Genomic DNA, 21,402 nt, shown 5'->3' with positions numbered 1-21,402 from the left:
TATATGTCTAATCCTATGTTTTAAATACAGTGCTCCTAAGATACCAGAGGCTTTGCATTTAAGAACAGTATATTTTAAAGTCTGCTGGCTTCCCCAGGTCATTTCTCTCTCAGGCAAGAAGTGCCAGCCCTGGCTGTGGGGGAAGCAGCCTCCATCAGCAGCCATTTTTGACACTCTGCTACCTACTGCCTGGTAATTCCTGCACTGGTTGCAAGTGAGTTGTCACCAAAGAGATGATTGCATCCTCAGTTACAAGGGAAAACCTCCTGAATGAAAGGCTCTAGCTGTCTGGAAAAACAAAAATTTCTGGTCACTGTACCTTTTCATCAGAAATTACTAATTACACCTCCCTGAGGTCTCCAATGGACAGGTTATTGTGAAGAACTGTTGCACTGTATTAGTACTGAAGAGGACCCTTTTTTTTTCCCCGAGCCAAGTCATTGAGCTTTAACCTCAAAGTAGGTTTTCTTTTTTATTTAACTTAACAGGTGTTGTCAAAGAGTATGTTTGGCTGCAAGTCATGTTCCAGACTCTGGCATTTGTGACTGCTAAGACCAGTAAACAAATACTCCATCCACATAGGGAAGATTGAAACAGGACTGAAAAAAAGGTGTGAGATATGAATTCCCAAGGAGCTTAAGGACTGCTTCACTTGTTTTTCTTCTGGCAGCCAATAACCAAGTACTTCTTTTAAGGCCTTGTATAAAAAAAAAATCTTCTTCTGTTTGTTATGTAGACTATAGAAATATCATGTGAATGCTGAGTGAAATTCAAACACTACAGCACTACATTCACAAGAGGCATACAGCTGTTTGGGCTGCTATGTATAATTTGACTAATTTTTCTTCTAATTTTTTATATTTCTCTTTTAATTTTTGTTTCATATGTTAAAGCCTTGTGAGATAGCATGGTGTCATTTATATTTGCAGTCTGCATAGTACAATTTTTTCTTGCCTATTTTGAATCTTTGTGTGTGTTTTTGTGTTAGCCTTATTCAAGGACCCAACATCTAATTGCTTTCAAAGGAAGAAGACAATTTACAGAAATGCACAACAACATGTTTGTGTGCCCTTTTTTTGGTTGCTTGTGCTTCCAACACATTCTCCAGTGCACTCAGGAAAAGTGAAGCACCTATATAGGCCAAAGTTTCTGTATGGAAAATGTTGCCTGTCTTACAGTGAAATTCCAGTGGATTTAATTTTTATGTATGCATTCATTTGCAGTAACAACAAGGAGCTGAGCTTTTCATCATATAATTTCGAAGTATTTTATATCAATGGAGGAAAAATAAATCTTGTTCACGTTTTCATTCCTGTAGGCTCCTGTGGTTGTGCAGTAATGGAACTGTCATGCAACTGCCAGAACCAGCCCTGAAATTCTGCCTATTGGTGTGTATAATGTATATTTTGTCAGGGCTAATTTGAACACTGTTGTCAATAGCATGCTATAAAAAAGCTTGTGGTAGCTGAAGCACAGGATAACTGTAGGAGGGCTGGAGTAGCACTTGCTGCTCTAAAGAGCAATCAGAAATAGTTCAGAAACCAAAGAATTTGACCCCACTTTGATGTGAAAAGGGAGTGGAGAAAGAAGGACTTTAATCCCTCAAGTGTGATTCAGCATCCCTGTGTCTATGTTTAGCATAATTTGGGACTTGGCACCCTGTATGTTTCTCTCTCTGTTGCAGAACTGGTTGGCTGCCAATGTCACAAAAGTCAGTGTAATCCTCCCACTGAGGAGGCACCTGCAGAGGGTCTGGGGCAGAGGGTCCTGTACAGCTTCTGCTGCATCTCCTGGTGTCAGCAACCCTTCTTCCTCTCCACGTGCTAGAAAGGATTTAGAAATGTGATAACTGCCCAGGAGCTTTATAAGCCATTCCTGCCATGTCTTAAGTTAATTTGTATTAGTTCATTTACTGCATAGTCAAGTTTTTATTGAATTATTGAGCTTCTATGTGAATAAAAGTGTGTGTGTGAAGGGACATGCTGTGCTGTCAACATCTGCTGAAAGCTGGGATTTGTGATGTATGCCTGAGGCCTGGGAATTCTTCAACTGGGAATGGTTTGGAAAAGCAGCTGTTGAACAAAAAAACAAAATGAAACTTCAGCATTTGTCAGCTCTTGTCTGTTAGAATTCAGAGATGGATAGTGCATTATTATTTAGAACATCAAGAGTTCCTTTTAGCAATTGATATTGTTCTGTGCTGACTGTATTCTTGTTACTATTTATTCCCTGCATTCATAGGGCTTTTTTGCAAGGTAGTGTGTGGCCTAAAATAGGAAGCTTTTCTTCAGCAATCTGCAAACTGATGAAGCAGTCAAAGAAGATGTAGAGCAATCATTTTGTAGAAAATACATTTTCAGTCTCTAGTGACAAGTAAGCATCTGTTTTTTCCTTTACATTAAAAGACATTACAAGGTAATAGGAGACACTACTTCTCCTGTAATAAAAATGCTGTTGAAAAGTACTGGTGAGCATCCTCCTAGGATCTGCTTTCTCCACTTGGCATTCAGGAATGTTACACCAACCAGTTTATTTCAAAGGCCTGCACAACACAAAAGATACAGCCAAACATACCACTAATTGATATGAAAGTGAGGATCTGTAGAGTAGAAGTTACAGTTATAGGCAGTTTTTACTGATTTTATATTGGCATTTTTTTCTGCTTAACTTTGCAAAGAAATAGCTTCTCATAATTTATGGACAATATTTAGGGAAAAGGAGAAAAATATAATAGTTTTCTGTCCTTCTGTAGGAAAATACAGTAATATATTTTTGTTGCCCATAGTGGAAATTGTTTCTTGCAAAGCAAAGAGCATAAGTAAAACAAAAAAACCATGGAAAGGGATGTTTTTTCCAATAGGTTTTCAGGGTGAACAATGGAAAAAAATACTGAAATATTTATAGCCAAGACTTATCTGCCTTACCTTTTGATTCTCTTTTCACTGAGGAAAAGTAGGTTTTCTTTTTATTTAACTCAAATTCTGAGGATTCCAATTAAAATTCTTTGATCAGAAACAGTTCTACATGTATATGTTTAAACTATGGGAGAAGATAAAATGCAGACTGTTGGGCATCTCTTGGATGGCCATGAAATTGCAATTAAAAGCTATGAGAAATAATTTAACATGTATTGGGGAAGTCTGTAAGAGCAGTTTTTATAAATTCCTATAAAACACAGGAAACTTTATATAAAATTTTATGAAGGTTCAAATTGGCAGCTAAACTAGTTAAATACTCTGCATTTAGAGCATCCAAAAAGAAACTGCTGCAAAGCTTTATATTATTCCTTAGTGTTCATGGATGCTTTCAGATGTTTGATTGGATCTGTCAAGAGTGCAGTACAGTTCAGCTCCCATCTACAGTTACAATCCCAAGAGAGATTTTCAAGACAGTCCTTGGTATAAGCCGTGAGATGAAGGAGTAAAAAAAAAATTTTGAGAGTAAAGCAACTTTAGAAGAATCTTCAGATATTTTTCTTTATCAATTCCAAATCACTCATGACAAGCATAAGAAATTATCTTTTGGGGTAGAACGAGTTCTGGATCAAGAAACCAAAGGTGATGGCTTTAGTCAATAGTTGAATTGAACTATACAAAAGCAGCTCTGTTTTACAGTTTTAGGCAGTCACCTGCCTGGAATATCTTCTACTTGAGCTCATCTAGTATCAAACCAAAGCTAAAATATCTAAGTTTGGAGTATCGGTTTCCTACCCAGGTAACAGGCTACTTAGTGGACTTCCTTATCTGAAAATAAAACCATACTTTTGAAATATCTTTGGTTTTGAAAGATGAAATTTAAGGATGCTGAAGTTGCAGGGCCAGTGACAACAGGATTCTAACTGTAAGAGAGTGAGAGTTCACGAAATGTTGATACTTTTCTTGGATGACATTGCATGTACAGAACTGAGCTCCAGATTTTGTGATATGTCATTTAAACTGAGTGTAGTATTTTAGTCCCTTGCCATATTTTTGCTGGTTCCCAGCTGTCCTAAAACCTTATTTATTCAAATAGATTTAACTCTGAAAAAAAATCCAATAAAAGACATCCCAGTTTGATTATGCCATACTTTTAGCAATGAATCTGTCACTGTGTCTGTCTGAATTGCGGCAAGATTTTTCTCCTATTTGTTTTCTGCTAGACATAGCTTTCTCAGCAGTTATTTATGTGAATTTTAGAAATGTAGTTTGCTCGCTACAGGACACCATGGCCTACCAAACAATTTTCTGGTCAGGATTCTCTTGAAACCATACTGGATAGACACAGGACTTGGGCAGTTATTTCCCTCCCTCATTCTGCAAGCTATGAAAAAGAAAAAGCACAGCAGAAATCAGACTTGAGAAAAATATGGTCCACTTAGTTTGATTGTTATGGCTTCCTTAGTAAAAGTTTAAAAAGCAATAAAAGAATAAGAGATTGGACCACTCAGACAAACAAGCTTTTTTCTGGAGTTTTAAATCAAAAATATATAATTATGGGAGGTAGACTAGGAAAGAAAATTAAAAACATTTCTTAAATAACTAGTCCTAAAAATAAGCAAAGAATATTAACCATCTGTACAGATCTTGCAGTGTTTTTCCTGTAGCAGGAACTTCCTTAATATTTTGTAAATCATTTTGATCTTCCAGAAATTCCCATCCACATAAAGTCCTCATTATCTTCATTTGTGGCTTATCCTCCACTATCCTTCCTCCACTCTCCTCCTAATGCATGTATAACATACAGGATAAATCTCCTTGAAAAAGCTTTCATTTACTGACTCAAAAAGCTTTCATTTACTGACTCATTTACTGATCCCAAAACTCATTCTCCAACTGGAAAACATTTCAAAATCTATGCCTTTTTTTTCCCATCATGTGAGTTATTTTTGAGAATTACTATGTAAACATGTGAAATTAATTTCTAACCTAGTAATGAGAGATCTGAAATAAAATGGAGGAAACAGTTCCACTTGCAATAAAAAATGCTATCTTGGAAAAGATTTCTTCCAGCATATCAGTTGCGTAAAGCAGTCCCAGTGTGAATAATGTTTCATAACACATTGAAGAAATCCACTTTTAGTTTTCTGTGGAAGAACACATGTTTTGGAGTCCATTATTTGCTGGAACACAGGACATTTATAATGTTCTTTTCTAATGCTGTTTTTGGCTTTTAGCCTTCTAACTGGTGCAGTATAGCCAGATTTCATAAGCCATCCAGTCAGATCAGGCCAAGGCTTATGGGAGGCATGGAAGTTCACCCCAGGTATGGTTCAGCCAGTTGTGAGGCACAGCTCAGCATTGGCACAAACAGAATGTAAGTTTGAAAGGGGTGTAAACAGAGATAAGTTTGTCTTTTGGTAGTCTTTAAAGGCATATCATAACTTCCTTTAAAGTTGTTTTGTTTTATATAACCTTTGATTTTGAATCTTAGCCTTGATATCCAATCTAATATACAATACAATCTATTATACAATATCCATCTAATATACAATATCCATCTATATACATCTAATGTATGTGTGCTTCTGAAAGAAAAAAAGCAAACAATAAATCAAATCTTGATTTTGCACATCATATAATCCATCATCTTTGGTTTATACAAACATATGCTCCCTGCTTTCAAGGGACCACGTTGGGGAGGACAAGGTTCAAAGCACCATGCTTGAGAGAGGAAGAGTTTCCTAAGCAGTGCACATCTGTTCCTGAAGTACTTTTGTAATATGCAACCAGGAATGACCTTCTCTAAGTTTTAAAGTATTTTAAAGGGAAACCTAGGACAATATGGACAGTGTTAAGATCATATATTTACTATAGGGTGTTGTATCCAGTTTGATCAGTGGAAATTTTAACAGTGATTTCAGTCAGAGCAGAATTTGGCTATTATTTTACAAAGTCCTATCAAAGCCCAGATGGAAGAAGTGATTTATTTATTGGTAAAGGCTTTCTAGAAATAGCTATAAAAGTAAGAGAGAACCTTGTAACATAAACATAGCATCACATAATGAAATCAACATTTATTTTTCCTAATCCTTACTCTTTGTGAGATATAAGCACTAGATGACATTTCAAGACTTGCTATAAAATATCTGTAGTAGAGGCTGGAATAGGGGCAAAGGATTCAGTTTTCTCTTTGTCAAGAAGAATCAGTAAGATCTGATCTCTATGTTATTAGCTAAAATTATCAAATCCTGAGAGGTAGGAGGAAGTTGGTGCAATGAAAGGATGGAAGACCTTAATGGTCTCTTCTGCAGAAGAGGAGATGCATTTACTCAGTCTGACGTTCTCCTAAGGTGGAGGTGAAGGATAGTCTGGGAGAGCTCCTTTCTTGTTTGTTTCCCCTCCTTTCTTCTGACATAAGGGTAAGGTTTTTTTGGGAAGTGTGTCATTTTTTATTAGAAATTAATACTCAGTAGTGATTTATTGCTTGTTCCTTGTATTTTTTAATTCCCTTATCCTTACTAAGAGAAGAAGGCAAAGGAAAGGTAAATATTATTTTCTTAACCTGATAAATTTCAGGGAGTTCTCTGCAGTTCAAAGAGGTTTTCTTCCCTCAGGTGGGCACTCATGGTACTATGAGCAAAGTAATGGCTGTCAATGGCTGTCAACAAAACAGATGAGACAGAGGACAAAACCAGACTGGTAATTAATTGTGGTTAATTGGTATAATTCATGAGCTTGTTTCTGAAAGCAGTCACAGTATTCTGCTCTCATTCCTTGTGAAGAATGAGAGCAAACTAGAAGCTAAATATTCTTTCTTTGTAGTTATTTTAGTTATTTTCTTAATGTTTCATAATACATGGACTAGAAAATATCCGCTTATTATCAGAATAGTAGACATTTTATGTGTACACACAAAAAAAAGTTACTGCACTACTCTGTCTTCACTCTTTCCCATGTGTCATTTGCCTGGCTTGGTTTCCTCTGAGTATTACATCTGAGGGGACTGAACACTGCACATTAAAATGGCTCAGGCTTTGCTGGATCCAAGTTTCATGACTCACTGGCAGCTGCAGCCATGGAGTTTTAGCAGTCCATGTGTGGATAGGAGGAAATATCTCACCTCCTGTCATGCACTGCAGCCACACTGTGTGGCCCCAGTTGCAAGCACAGGAGAAGCATGAGTGTTGGAACTGTGTTTACTCTTCAAACAGCTGATCTGCACCTTCTGGATGAGGTAAAAAAACCCCACAGACTAGGTGGAAGCATCCCAGAGGCTGAGCTGTGTTGTGCTGTGTGAAATGATACAGATAACAGCCCCAGTCTCTCTGGACTCTCTGATCTGACATAATATACATAATGTTAATCAGGAAAGCTCTCATAGTACTTTTTTAATACTCCTAATCTCATTTTTCGTTACATGGGCCCATTTATATCCCTAAGATCTTATCTTAGTTTTCTTCCCTGTAAGCGATGTCATCCAAAATCCTAAAATTCAGTGCATTATTTATCTTTGCCAGTGGAGAACTCTGTTTTCTATGAATTGTAGAAATGGAAAACAGATGATCAGAACTTCAGCACAGTTATTCTCCCAGTTTTAAGTGTCCTGTATTTAAGGTAATACTGCTCACGTTGTCATCCTTCTCACTCTCCTCCAGTTTGGGGAAATTATAACTGTGGCCAAAAGCTCTGCAGAAAAAAGATAATGGGTGTTCCATCCACTTTTCCTTTCCACCTATACTCACTCAAAAATTGTCTTCCTTTGAAGTAGTCTGGTGTAAAAGTGTATAGTTCTGTTTAGTTTGTACTGGGGCAAAGGTGAGTCTCTTCAGCAGATACTTATGCAAGACCTTAAATTTTTATGATGAAGCTAATTGTAAATCCAAATCTATATACCATTACAGTAAAACACATGCTTGGATGTTTTTACTGTATAGGTTCAGGAGGGAGATGACTCCCTGGTCGTGTAATACATTCTCTAATGGGTTCAAGAAGTCCTGGGAGGCTCTGATCTGGCTGCATGCCCAATAGGTAGGTTTCTAACTTTCAGCTTTTAAGCCCAGCAGGCTGGCTTGATAGAAAAAATAGTAGATGGACTTTTAGGCATGCACGTGGTAAACAGCATTAGCATTTTCAGTGTCTAGAATGCCAATTCTGCCAAACCATGAAATTATACATACTGATTTTACTGAGGAGACTTTGGTCAACATGGAATATGAGCTGGCCTTTCAGAAATTGGGTGGTAAGGAAAAAAAAAGATATATTTACTACTGATGACATTTTTAGACTTAAAGGAAACATTTTTGGTTTATGTTTATTTTTAACATCAAAAAATGCCTCTATGGAAAGCTAGTTTGATCAGGGAGCACATGATAGAAGAGAAATTATTTAAATTTTACTTCAGATTTAATCCAATCCAAGTGATCAGTATCTCATTAGAAGGAATATCTGACATTTAGAGATGGTAACTCATGTGACAGGAATTGAGAATAGAGTTCATTTTTCAGTGAAGTAATTTTACGTGAAGTAATACTTTCATTAATTCATTAATTTCAGAAAAGTTACAAACAGGGGAAAATTTGTGCTTGTTAGCCCAAGAGAAGCTGGTTTTCCCTGGCTTATATATCTATAAACATGAGGTTTACATCAGTGGAATGGCAGAAAAGCCCATGACATGCTAAAGATTTCATCAGTATTTAGTTTTCCAGAGAAACATTTAATGAAAAACAAGGGCCTGCATATTGTTTAGCCTGTTTTTAAGGAAATGAGACATGGATACTGTGTACCGAGTCTTCTGCACTCACAGGTGTTTCTCTGGTAACTTTTGTACCTGTTGTGCTGTTTCTCATTCAAGCTTGAGAATGAATGCAATTTCCCAAAATAACTGTAACAACTGACCCCAGTAAGGAGGAGTGTTAGCTCACAGTTACCTGTTGTGCTGGAAGCACACACACCTGCAGAACTGGCTGCACCTCGTTGAGGTCTTAAGCGAGATATAGGGCAGGTTGTGGGGACACCTGGAGGGCGATTTACAGAGTGTGGACATCAGTCGTAGGTGCCATGGGATAGTGGGTAATTCTGAAGGGCAAGGGAAGGAGCTGGAATTCTTACTGAAGCAGGGCAGACAGGAGAAGCTGCAGGATTCATGTATCTAAGGCTTCTTCAGTCATCTGCTCATGCAGCAACTTACATTGGTCTATGAGTATTTACATAAATGCAAAGAAAATTTGTTAAGTATTTTCTGGTTTAGTATGCATAGGTGAATTGTTAAACATTATGGAAGCAGAAGTCAGATATAAAAGAGGATTTTTGCTTGCTAGTACAGCTAGAAGTATATATTCTTGTGTCTTATAGAGAGTACCTTAATGAAAATATCTTAACAGGACTTCACAAATAAAAACATAGTGCTTTTAATGTATCATGCTTCTAGCATCTCTGTTCAGTGCCATGTGCAAAAAATAAAAAACTAATACCCAAATACTTTATTTCCTTTTTTCAGGTTATTTTATTGCATACCATTCAAGCACTAGTATGCTTATTCCTGCGGCTTGATACTTGTGGTAGTAGTATTTTGAAAATTACATCTGATTTTGTCAGAGAAACATATTAGTACCTTAAGGATTGCAGAATTATTAGTGCTTTTGTTTTCTAATTGGAGTTCTTAGACTAAATTATTTAGTATCCTGCTACCTGACAGAAAATTTTAGGCAATCCTTCTCCAAATGCTACTAAAATTTTTTGCTTGTTCCCAAGGAGCTGATATGATGTCCTTTCTCTTTTCATAACTAGAGCTAAATCCAGATCTGTTTTTAATTCTTGGGCATGCATTCACCAGCTGAAAAGCCTGTAATGAAGAATTGGATCATTTGTTTAATGGGTGTTCTGCATGATAGAAACAAGGGCAGATGCAGCTCCTTGCTCTTCCCAGTAAATCCAGGCCTGTGGAACATACTTTGAAGTGGTGACAGTTTTATGTTCTTTGGAGTAGAAATTAATTACTCTTTCTAAACCAGATGAATTACGGTTTAGAAGGTAATGCAGGCTACCTCTGTAAGCCCAGAAGTCGGGAATCAGAAAACTTAAGTGATGTAGAACATGTAATTTTCTGCAATATTTCATTCTATTGATTCTAGTGGTAATTAAACATGAACCTTTTGGCAGTTCCCAGAACACTTTTATCAAATTTTACAGTGATGGATTGAAGGTCTCCATGTCCAGAGTTGAACAGGGTTGTTAGCATAATTCAGCTTGAGCTGGTTGAATGCACTTTGCTAACATTATTCTCAAGGGTAAAAGATTATTTTCCTTTTGTATACTTAGGAGAAATATGTAACAGGTCTTTGACAACCCTAAATTTGGAGGCCCTTGATAAATTGATTGAGCTTGGTTCACTCTGGCAAACCTTTTTGATTTGATGCTTTTGGTTTCAGTAAATGCTTTTATTGCAGCTATTTTTTCAAACTGTCCCATTATCTTTCAGAGCAAATACAGTAGTGACACAATACATGAAAATGAGGGAGTCAGTAAACATGTGATTTTTTCCACTTCCTAATAGATTTTGTGTGAAATATGAATGCACTTTTCAAATCTAGCCTTAACTGGGCTGGTAATTGCTCTGGTCAATGGTGAAGAACAGTATTAAATACTGGATATACCACCCTAAGCTGAAATACTCATTGAAATACCTAATTCTTTATAGATGTACACTTATAATGACCTAGTGCACAGAATGATCTCACTTGTGTGGCTGTTACTGCTTCTATGTGAATGAAACTTGTTCACAGGAGGGATTATGTGTAATTTTTTCTTGTGACCAAACCCAGATAAGAGCTATATTGTGGTTTAACCCTTGCAGGCCACTAAGCATCAGCAGACTGGTAGGGTGGGGGGTAGAATCAGAAGAGTAAAAGTGAGAATACTAGTGAGCTGAGATCAAAGCAAAAGCTGTGCCTGAAAGCAAAGCAACACAAGGGATTCATTCACCACTTCCCGTGGGCAGGCAGGTGTTCAGCCATCCCCAGGAAAGCAGAGCTCCATCACAGGTAACAGTGACTGGAGCAGACAAACACCATCCCTCCAAACATTCTCCTCTCCCTTCTCCTTCCCTTGGCTCTATGTGCTGAGCACAGCACCACATGGTCTGGGACATCCCTGTGGGCAGCTGGGGTCAGCTGTCCTGGCTGTGTCCCCTCAGATCTCCTTGGGCACCCCCAGCCTCCTCACTGGTGGGAAGGGGTGAGAGGTGGAAAGGCCTTGACTCTGGGTGAGCTCTGCTCAGCAACAGCTGAAACACCCCTGTCTTATCAGCACTGTTTTGGTCACAAATCCTAAACACAGCTCCATACCAGCTACTGTGAAAATTAACTATCCCAGCCATAATCAGCACATGCTAGAAACAGGGACACCTCAAAATATCTTATGCATCTAATGCTCAAAGTACAATGTATAAGCAAAATCTATGGCTGTCCAAACATGCTCCCTGGATCGCTGAAATCCAATAACTAATAATCTAGTTTTGTTCTTCAATGAACTGGCAATTTAAAGGTACATGAATGTTACCAAAGTCAGAGCTTGAAAATACCACTTAACAATAAATAGCACAAAGTGAACTTCTTTATGCTGAGTGTAGAATAAAATTTACTAATTCATGCAACATATTTTTTACCATTTAAATATTCTCATACTTTTAGAAAAAATTATTTAATTGCCCAACTGTCAATAAATGGTATGTAGGTAGTGAGGGTAGCTATGAAATAGAGGATTTTCTTGGTTTTCTGATGTTTCTTGAGCCTTAAAATAGTATAGAAATGAGGAGGCTTTCAGTTTAGAGTGATTCTAACTTGTTCCCAGCTAAGACATTTGGAATACTACATCTCACACCCAGAGGATGTTACAAAGAGACTTTTAATGTTTTCTAGTGCTTTAGTATGTGGTAGGATGGTAACTTACATAACTCAAGTTTATGTTATCACATGGTTTCTGGAACAACACTAACAAAACAAGCTTGAAGATTCTCCAGAACAAAGGGTAGTTTAATCAAAAAGAAGAAACTTTGTGTCTTTGTCAAAAAGCAAGTACCTTTGGTTTTTGGTTTGTTTTTTTAAACCTCCTTTTGTATTTGTAGCAACAGAAATTCATACTTACACTTAGCTTGTCACAGGCAGATCTTTTTTGCTTTGCTAGAAGCCATTCCAGTCTTGCATAAAGAATGGCTTGTGAAGGAGGTTTTGAATAGAATTTCATATTCTCCAATGGGTAACATCATTGCCTTAAAGTGATTAGTTAGAGATTTCTTAATATATGGAGGGGATCTCTTGCTGTATTGTTTGGAATAGACAATATACTCTTCAAATGCAAATAGTTATATTATTTCAATAATACTTTAATATGTTGGAAATCCTCTTAGCAACAGTACAGCTAAATTACTGGTAGAATGATAATATAAAATGAATGATTTGCTTTTGAAAGTAGAGGCAGCATTGGTGTGCTTTTTGTATAGGCTCAGTTTCTGAAGAAAGATTAAATAAGATCCTGGTCCTGTGTGATTACTTACATGAATAAAGTTTCTGATATGTAAATTTTTTCAGGATAAGAGCCTTTGTAATTTCCCAGGCAGGAGCTGCATCTGTCTCTTTGCTTTGTGATACACCTCCAGTATGACTGAACTTAAAATACTCAATTTTAATTCCTTGCGAAAGTGGTGACTTAAGCTTCAGCCCTAAGTTAAAATCAGAATAAACAGGGAGCAAACATTGCAGAGGCTCTTAGCACACTGACAGTTGTCCTGTTTTGCACTGTCGAGTTGACTTGTTTCTAGCCTGGGTTTGCAATGAGCTCATCTGTAGAAGGGTGAGATCTTGGATGTCCACTGCTCACCGACCTAATTGTCCCTGTTTGCAGACCTAAACAGCTAATAGAACAGCCTGCAGCCAGTAGAAGATGATGAGATGTTGCTGTGATTAACCAAAGCAATTTTAAAAATTGCTTAATCTCATTCTAACTTGATGGTGGCAGCTGGAAGTGTGATTTTTGATGCCTTTAGCAGCAGCTCTGCTGAAGGCAGGCAGGGGTCTGGTGCTCAGCCTGGGACTGTGCCTCTGTTACAGAGACAGAGAAATGATGAGTGATGTGAGGAGCTGTGGTTTATCTTTAGCTATAGTCTTACCTTTCTAAGCAAAATAACAGCTGTTATTTTATAATAACAGCTCCTTACAGTTAGTGATACAGTTAATACACAGACTTTAGTGTGTGTTCCATTCTCTGGTGTACACTCACCCTTTCAGCGTGCTTTGAGCTTGCAGCCTGATGGTGCCAATACTTCTCAAGGATAATTGGAGGGGCAGATGAGTGAGGTTACAATGAATCAGCAGCACATTGGTCCAAAGATGAGTGGCATGCTAATCCTGGGGCTCCCTTATTGCCTTCTCATAAATCCACTAAGAGACATTTTTACTTGTTTTCTAGCAAGCTTGCCTTACTTGCACTTTGTAGGCACACAGTTTGTGGTAATTGGGAGTGGGGCTGTGGCTGACCCTCAATCCCTAATGGGCTACAGCTGTGAAAAGCAGGTGAACAGCATTGAAGGTAATGAGACATGAAGTGCTGACCAATCAGCACTGAGCAATCAGCACTGAGCAATCAGCACTGACCAATCAGGAAGGGGACCAGAAGGCACACAGGTGCAATGCATTAGCCATCGGGGTATAAAAGGTTGGGCTGAAGCCCAAGAAGGGCAATGTTTGCAGCCCTCTGATGTGCTATGATGTTATTCTGTTGGGGCAGATGCCCGAAGCCTTCAGATGAGGTATGGTGTGACTCTGCAGGGGAAAATGCTTAAAGCCTTCTGAAATTGTGTGGTGATGCTGTGCACTGTGGCCCTCTCAGCTCTGGCATATGCTGTGGCATATGCTGCAATAGCACTTTCTTAATTGATTCCTAGTTCCATGTCATAATTTTTCTTCTATTTACTAATGTTAAAACTGATTTTACCTTACTCCTGTATACTGTGCCTTGTATTTTCTAGCTTATACCTTTTGTCTGAGCTAGAAAAAAAGACTGAAAAAAGTGCTGCACTACATTTTGGGGTTTTTTCTGGGGTTGTCGATAAATCTGTGATTTTTTTTTTTTTCTGTTTCTATTTAATAGTTTATGAAGGAGCTTTCTCAATATTTGGTTTCTGATTACTGGAATTTTTTTTTATACCAGTGCATACCTTCCTGTGAATGTGCCTGTTTTTCAGTTGACTTTAAGCTTGCCCTTACAGCATGTGAGGTGAGTTAATGCCTGAGCTTAAGGAAGATTGGTATGACTTCTACACAATAGTCTCAGAAAGAGCTAAGTTATGTAATTTTTTTTACAGTTTTCGAGTTTTTTTTTTTGGTGTACGTAGGAAAGGCCATATGTGCAGGATGAAGAAAAAAGATACTTAAAGTGATTAGGTGGAAATGCAGAGGAAGGGTGGAAAATTATTGCTAACAGTATGACTAAAGCTACTAGAGCAATGTCTGAAGTCCTTACTGTTCTGAGTCAGAACTGAAATTTTAATATAATTTATAGCTGTAGAAATGCTTTGTCTAATGGCTTGTACCAAGATCCTTTTTTAGTGTGACAAACTAGCATATTTATTTTTCAATTGAACCTTAATATCTCTAGGAAGGCAATAACTTTGTGTATCTTTCAAACTTGGAATATCTGAGCTCCTAACATGCACAAAAAACAGCACCTGTTTTTTATTATTATGGGGTTCTGTATACTGTATTCCCAGCCAGAAGCCACTCCTAAGTAGGTCATGGAGATACTTGTATCTTTCTGATGCAAGCCAAGTAATCATCTTTGAGCTTGGTCAAGTTCTTACTTGCCCTGTGTTTCTTGTCCAGGGGTGATCTTTTGTATGACATACTCCTCCTACAGTGTCATCCACAATGTATTCACAATATATGTGACAAGTACTACAAAAGGGCTTTTCTCTGAGTGGAGGTTAATTTATAATGGCCTTTTTTTACCACTGCTGTGCACAGCCAGTGCCTGGTGCTGAACTGATGGGTTCTTCTGATTAGCAAAGTCTGAAAGTGGTGTTTTCAAGGTCTCCTTATGATTGCTTTGGCATTACTGAGTTCAGCAGTAAACTTCATCCATTGCAGCTCTCTCTTGCTTCACAATGTGATTAAGGCTGAAGAAGTGAAGATGTTCTAAAATTCTCTGTTTTTCTATAAATTCTCATTTATGGAGATTTATGCGAATCACTTCATTATCTTTTACAGCCCACTGTGAATGGGAAAAGTGGGGTAAAACTAAAAAAAAGTATTTTGCCTGTCTTCATTATGTTATTAGCTAAAATTATCAAATTCTATTATCATGACATCTGGTGCAATATTGTGAATCCTTGTAAAATGAATATGATTGCTTTCCTAGGTAACTCAGTGGCTCGATTCAGGTACCAACAGATAGAAATACTTTGAGTTCAGTGCTGTTCCTCAGATATGAAGGAGGAATATATTTTGATGGCTTCCAAAAAGGAATATATTTTGATGGCTTCCATTCTTCTTCTAAGAATCTTGCCTGTGGAAGATTCTTATTTAGACACTAGGAGTGAGTTTTGCTGGAGCATCTCCTTTCCTTGCTGTGCCTTGGTATGTGGGCAGGGGAGCTGCTGAGCTGTGAGGACTAAATTTGCTGGTGATTTCTTTAGTTTTTTTTTCTTTTTGAATTTTACAGCAGTCATAAGCTTTAGTTGAAATAAATAAATGTAAATCTTGTAACAACAAGTGCAAAGTTTGGTGTACAATAAAGGGATGATAGAAAATAATGTGGAGAAGTTATAGAAAGACTATTGTTTAGTAGTGTTAGGGAGTTTCACTGAACATGATAGTAAATAGTTCTCATGCCTTTGCTTTAGAAAAATACATTATTAGCCTAGGGAACTCTAATAAGAAATTGGCATTCCTAAAATTCTTGCCATTTCAGAAAACCATTCAGAACCTTTTCTTTATTTTCCAACCCAGCTAATCAATTTTGTTGCAAGCATGTAAACAGTTCTATTTAGAGCTAAAAGAATGACAGAATATATTGTGTTGTTCTGATAGTGTACTCCATAACTTGTTATCTAAGAACTTAATGCTCAAGATAAATGCGTTTCTTGAAAGCCAGTTTTGAGAGTTACTAAGACTTCTGACCATGAAAACACATACTCAGCAAGGAAGTGAATAGAGAATGAAACTTAGGTATGGCAAAGTGAGTCTTTTTCTGTCTGGGTCTGTAAGAGTAGTTAAGATTACATATTCTCAATAGTAGTTTACAAGGAGGTAGAAATAATAAAGTTTTATAGATGGGAAATACTGTGATATTCTGTCCATGTTAGCAGCAACAGAAGAATTAAGCCCAGGTGTCTTAACATGTACAGTAACTGACCTATAAACAGGGAGAAGGGATGAGCCTGAAAGTACAGTCATGATCTTCTCTCAGCACAGTGAAAAGTAGTACAGTAAGTTAGAGTACCAGAGAAACAGAGTAACAAGCACATCTTGACTAAGCTACCTACAGAGTAATACAGCTTTGGAGCCTGAGTGCCTGGATTTTTACGGCACTCATAGAAGCAGCAATTGGACTTTATATTGTTAAGATAATTCCATATCTCGTGTACTTAAATCATAGGGCTTTTGGCTATGAACACAAATTAGAAGTCCTATTATATAATCTGAATGAACTACAGTTACAAAAGCAAATACAGAGGTAGGAGCGAGCTGAAAAATCTTTTCCTTTTACGTAGCAAACTTCTGAAGTGAGTTCTCTGTATTATGCAGAGGTTGGAGCTGCTGTAGATTTTTGAAGCATTTGAAAGTTGCAAGTAGTGCCACTGTAATGTAGTTCCTACCTTGATCCACTGATCAAGATATACTGTGGATGTAACTCTCAAACTCCTAAGGGAGGCAATTGAGATTTGGAGGTAGTTTGACAGCATCTACAGCATCTTCTGTGAATCAAAAAAGAGTTGGGACAAAGAAGTCATACCCGAAGTTGTGTACTTTTTTTTTTCCTGGAAGGGCATGCCAAAATTTGATGGATGGAGACAAATCTAAGGAGGGGTCAGAAGAGTTACCACAGAGGGAAGAATTGTGTTAGAGAAAGCAGGAGTTTTGTGATAGCATGTATCTGAGCAGGCATCTCAGTGTAATTTACTTCAGGAGAGAGCTCTAGGATCAAGTGGTTCTGATGGTAATAATGTTTTTGTGGTCAGGTGTTAATAACTTGAAAAAGTAGCTACATCTTCACCAAGCCAGTTTCTAAAGGAAGCCTATAATAGCTTGTTGTGAAGTTATCAGGAAAAATAAAACCAGATGGGTTTACTCTGCTTTTAATTTTAGAAGAATGTTGTGGGTATGTCCTATTTTTATACAAAGAAGTGACTTACTGGAAACCCACATATTTATGAATGCTGGAAACATCTGTTAAAAGCTGACTGTATGACAATGTTACAAAAATATGCATAACAAATTCTGACAATTGGTAACCGAAAAACTGAGGATTGAGCAAACAAGTGAAACCTGTTTTTATTCATTTCTAGATACTGGATCTGGATCTGCAGTGAAACAGTCTACCTTATTAGAGGTTGGTGACTTTTATTTTTTCAGCTCTTACATACAATTTTAAAGTAATCTGAGAGCCAGAACCTCAGTGTCTTTGACATATTGAAAGCTGTTTTGTTGAATGATTCTGTAGCACTAGACCCAAGGGATCTGTGTCATATAAACAAATGACAGTAATTCTTCATATTGTGGTTTGGGGTTTTTTTTTGTGAAATTCCTCCTTGCATTTCTGTTTACAATTAACTGAAGCAGTATATTAACTTAACAAACAAATCAGTGTAGATCAGACTTAAGTTTTTAGTCATCCTTAGCTAACCTGTCTGACAAATACTCCCAAAATCCCCAGTTTTACTGTTTAATTCATTCTTCTAGAGTTAAATATTTATCTGGATCTTTCATCCATTTCCAAAGTACTAAGACATGACTTTTTGTCTATGTGACAGTGTGTGGATTATATCCTGGTTCATTAATATATATTGTATAGTATGACATGAGTGTTCAATGCTAATGAGATTGCATACATTTTAGGAATTATTTCAGTCTTTGGACCTTGATTTATGGTATAACTTCTGGAGAGAGCTAACTCATCTGTTAAGCTGTTTTTATTTATGTTCTATAAAACTGGTTTCTTCACTAACAAAGATGTAAGTAGTTATTTGTGATTCTTGTTGTCTGATCAGAGTTGTGGAAGTTTGGCAATGCTTTTCTATTTGGATTATGAGTATGATATCATGGCTCACTGTTTTAGTTCTGGTCCTTACACAGCTGTGCTTAGGATCTTAGTACAATTCACATTTAAGTGAAGCTTCTTATCAGCCAGATCTGCTGGAGCCATTAGCATTTCTCAAACTTGCAGCACATGCACACTGCTGCAAGCAGATGTTCATAGGGTTTCTGCCCTCTGTGCTTACAAGGGCATCATTCTTTTCTGTAGGACAGGTATTTATGAGATAGAGCTTTCATTCCTGAAACCTGTTTCCTATTTGAGATGAGATCCATGAAACTGTTTACGCACTCCTTTTCTGTTTGAGGAAGAGTTTATCCACCCTAGTGGCATTGTTCCTCACACTCAATTTTCCAAGTATATATTATACTTTCCTTACCAGTAAGCCCCTAACTGGTATGACATGTGCTGTTTCTCTCTTTAATTAAAGAACTACTTTCTTTTCCTGTATAAATGAGTTCATGATCCCAGGAGCAGCTGGATAATACCTGATGCTTTTTGTCTTCATTCAAAATGGCCACAATCTCCTGCTGTTTCCAATTTATTTATGTCATCAGCAAAGATGAATCTTTTATTGTTTGCCTGGGAAAATGAAGAACCAAGATCCTTACAGCAGTGTGGAAGGTGTAAGTGCAGGAGTGCGTGCTTCCCTGTAGTGGCTGATAGCATTGCTTATCTCTGCTGGGAGAGGGCACCTGCCTGCAAGCTCATCAGGTAGTGCTGGGCATCTGTGCAGCTGCACTGAGATGCAGGTCAGGTGTAATGTAATTCAGTGCTTTTCCCCAGGGAAGGAAGCAGCTGGGAGTAAGTCACTGGTGTCCTGCACAGCTCTCTCCTGGAATGCAGAGAGGGACCAGGTCACATGGTAAGCATACAGCTCTGATCACCATCTTTAGACAGTGCCTGTCATGTAAAATGACAGAGGCTGGGCGTAGGGCAGTGGAGCTGGAATGCAACACTGCAGCCTCCCTGTTACTCTCTGACCTTATGGGATTAGCCAGTGTTGGTAGGATCTGCCAGTCATTCATGTTTTGCTCAGGTCTGGGAGAGATGCTGAGCTGCCATAGAGGAGCACTCTCTGGCAGAGCTCAGCACTGGGGCCAAGGCTGCAGGGAAGTGGCACAAAGTGCCTGTTGTGACCCTCTCTTGGTGTCTGATTCAGAGACATGGTTCTGTGATAAGACCAAGCATGATGGCTCTCATGTATTTGAAGAGAAGGCTGAGAGGCAAGTCTATCATTCTTCAGGTATTCAGCAGAAGTAATGCTGGTGTATTAATTACTGCGTAATAAGCTGTAGCATCTCATCTAGAAAATCTTTGATTTTCTCATCTAGAAATCTCTTTGAGGCTATGAGATAATTAAATATCCAAGCATTCAAAACTAGTGCTTTTCATACATAGTTGTATTTCTGTGAAGCAGTGGAGTCTCTTCCTCATTGCAATACCTGTATGCATGAAAGACTATCTGGTTGTAACTGTTACTTCAGACTAAATACTTGTCAACAGTCTTGCTGAATTCCTTTTGGATATTTTTAAATGACCAGAAACAGGTCCAATAAGCCTTTCCCTGGAAAGGCCTTCATAGGATAGATTCTGCTTATTATGCATTACTTTCTAGAACTATGCATCTGCCTTTTATATTGAAGGCATTATTTTCAAATTACTCAAGTGTTTTAAGATGCTTTTGGTCAAGGCCTAAGCAAAGTATAAAGGCGAATCTGTTTTCCACATAGTAGATTGTTGTTCAACAGTTTGTGCCAGCTAGTATAGAGTGCAATCATTCCTCTCAAGAGAGATGAATTACTCAACTGCCTCAGCTTCTGCTGCTCCACATTCTTATCCTTGTACTGTTGGAGTGGTCTGCTCTTCTTGTGGAGCTGACTGGCAGAAATGTAAGTGTCTTGCATTATCTCCTTGATAAAAGATCTTCACCTGTGAGCTGTTTTGGATATGCACCAGTTTTCACAACAATGCAGTTAATTGTGCTTTTGCGGGTTTTTTTTATTTGAAAAAAAACCAACAGATTTTTTTTTTCAATAGTACTGTGTACAGCAGTATCTTACAAAACTGCTGCAAATTTGCAGAAATTGAGTTGTTGGGTGATACACTGATGCATTGCAACAGGCCAGGTAATTTATCTTGCCATTTTTCTGTTGAGAAAATTTTGTTTAAGATTATAATTTACTCAGGTGTTTGATACAGTAGGGACTGTGAAAAGATTAATTATGTCCAGCTAAGATTGCCTGAATCAACTGTATTTGTGTCTTTGACTAATTTTCTTGTGAAATAGGCAGGACCATGTGCCTTCAACATTTAATTTTTTTAAAGTTTGTATTTACTACATGCATACTTCAGTATAGTTACTGCTGCAGTTTTTTAACATGCCTGAGTATTTTCCCACCTTGCTTGGGGTTAAAATGGGCATGGTATGTTACTGAAAGGCACCTCCAGAGTGCGGTTCCCCCGGCTGCAAAATCCTTTGACTTTGGCAGGACAGTATGGAAGCACTTATGTAGCCATGAGTTCAATCATTATCAAACCAGCAGCAAGTGCTGGTCAGGCATGGATACTTTTACCTGGGGGTGTCCAGAGAAGTCTTTGCTAGAGTGGACCACAAAAGCCAGTAGCCTTGGAGGAAACCCAGTAACTGATGTAACAGAGATGATTGTATACCAGTTCCCAAAATAACCCACAAGCCCTTCATTTGCAAAAGAAAATTAAACTATATTTTGCTCAGAAGAAGCACTGTTTGCATAAACAACATAATTTATTGTAGATTAGGAGCAGAGCACTTGCAGATGCTAAAGGCATTTCCTTTGCTCATGTGTCAACACTGCACTCCCTAGGCTGAGCTGGTGGGAGGAAGATTATCCAGATATTTGTCTAACCAACCTCTGGAATTGGTGCTGGCGTCAAACACCACTCCTGTTCTTGAGGAAGGAAGCATCTGTGTCAAGCACTTAGATCACAGGTGTGGTGAAATCTATTTGAATCAAGGCAAGACATTAATGCAGTTTTATGTGTTGCCAGTTTTCCCAAATAAATAAAAAAAGTAATTCATGCGGATAAAAATTGAGTGTGCCAAATGGCCTTGCAGGACTTTGGCATCTTTGACATATTTCACTTTGCATCAAGAACAAGAACAGTGTGTGTTATTTCATTGTAAAGAGACTAAATCTGC

General features: G+C 37.8%; 1 protein-coding gene across 1 annotated transcript in view; it reads left to right on the top strand.

The window, feature by feature from the left end:
* Positions 1 to 21,402, top strand: part of CNTN1 (contactin 1) — a 211,048-nt gene that overhangs the window by 40,283 nt on the left and 149,363 nt on the right. Inside the window, exon 2 of the mRNA XM_066550414.1 lies at positions 17,476 to 17,519. The gene's annotated coding sequence lies outside the window, so the exon portion shown is untranslated. The remainder of the gene's footprint in view (positions 1 to 17,475; positions 17,520 to 21,402) is intronic.

This window comes from Molothrus aeneus, chromosome 5 (genome assembly GCF_037042795.1).
Source record: "Molothrus aeneus isolate 106 chromosome 5, BPBGC_Maene_1.0, whole genome shotgun sequence".
NCBI classification, from domain to species: domain Eukaryota; kingdom Metazoa; phylum Chordata; class Aves; order Passeriformes; family Icteridae; genus Molothrus; species Molothrus aeneus.
This window is presented reverse-complemented; position numbering and strand designations above follow the sequence as displayed.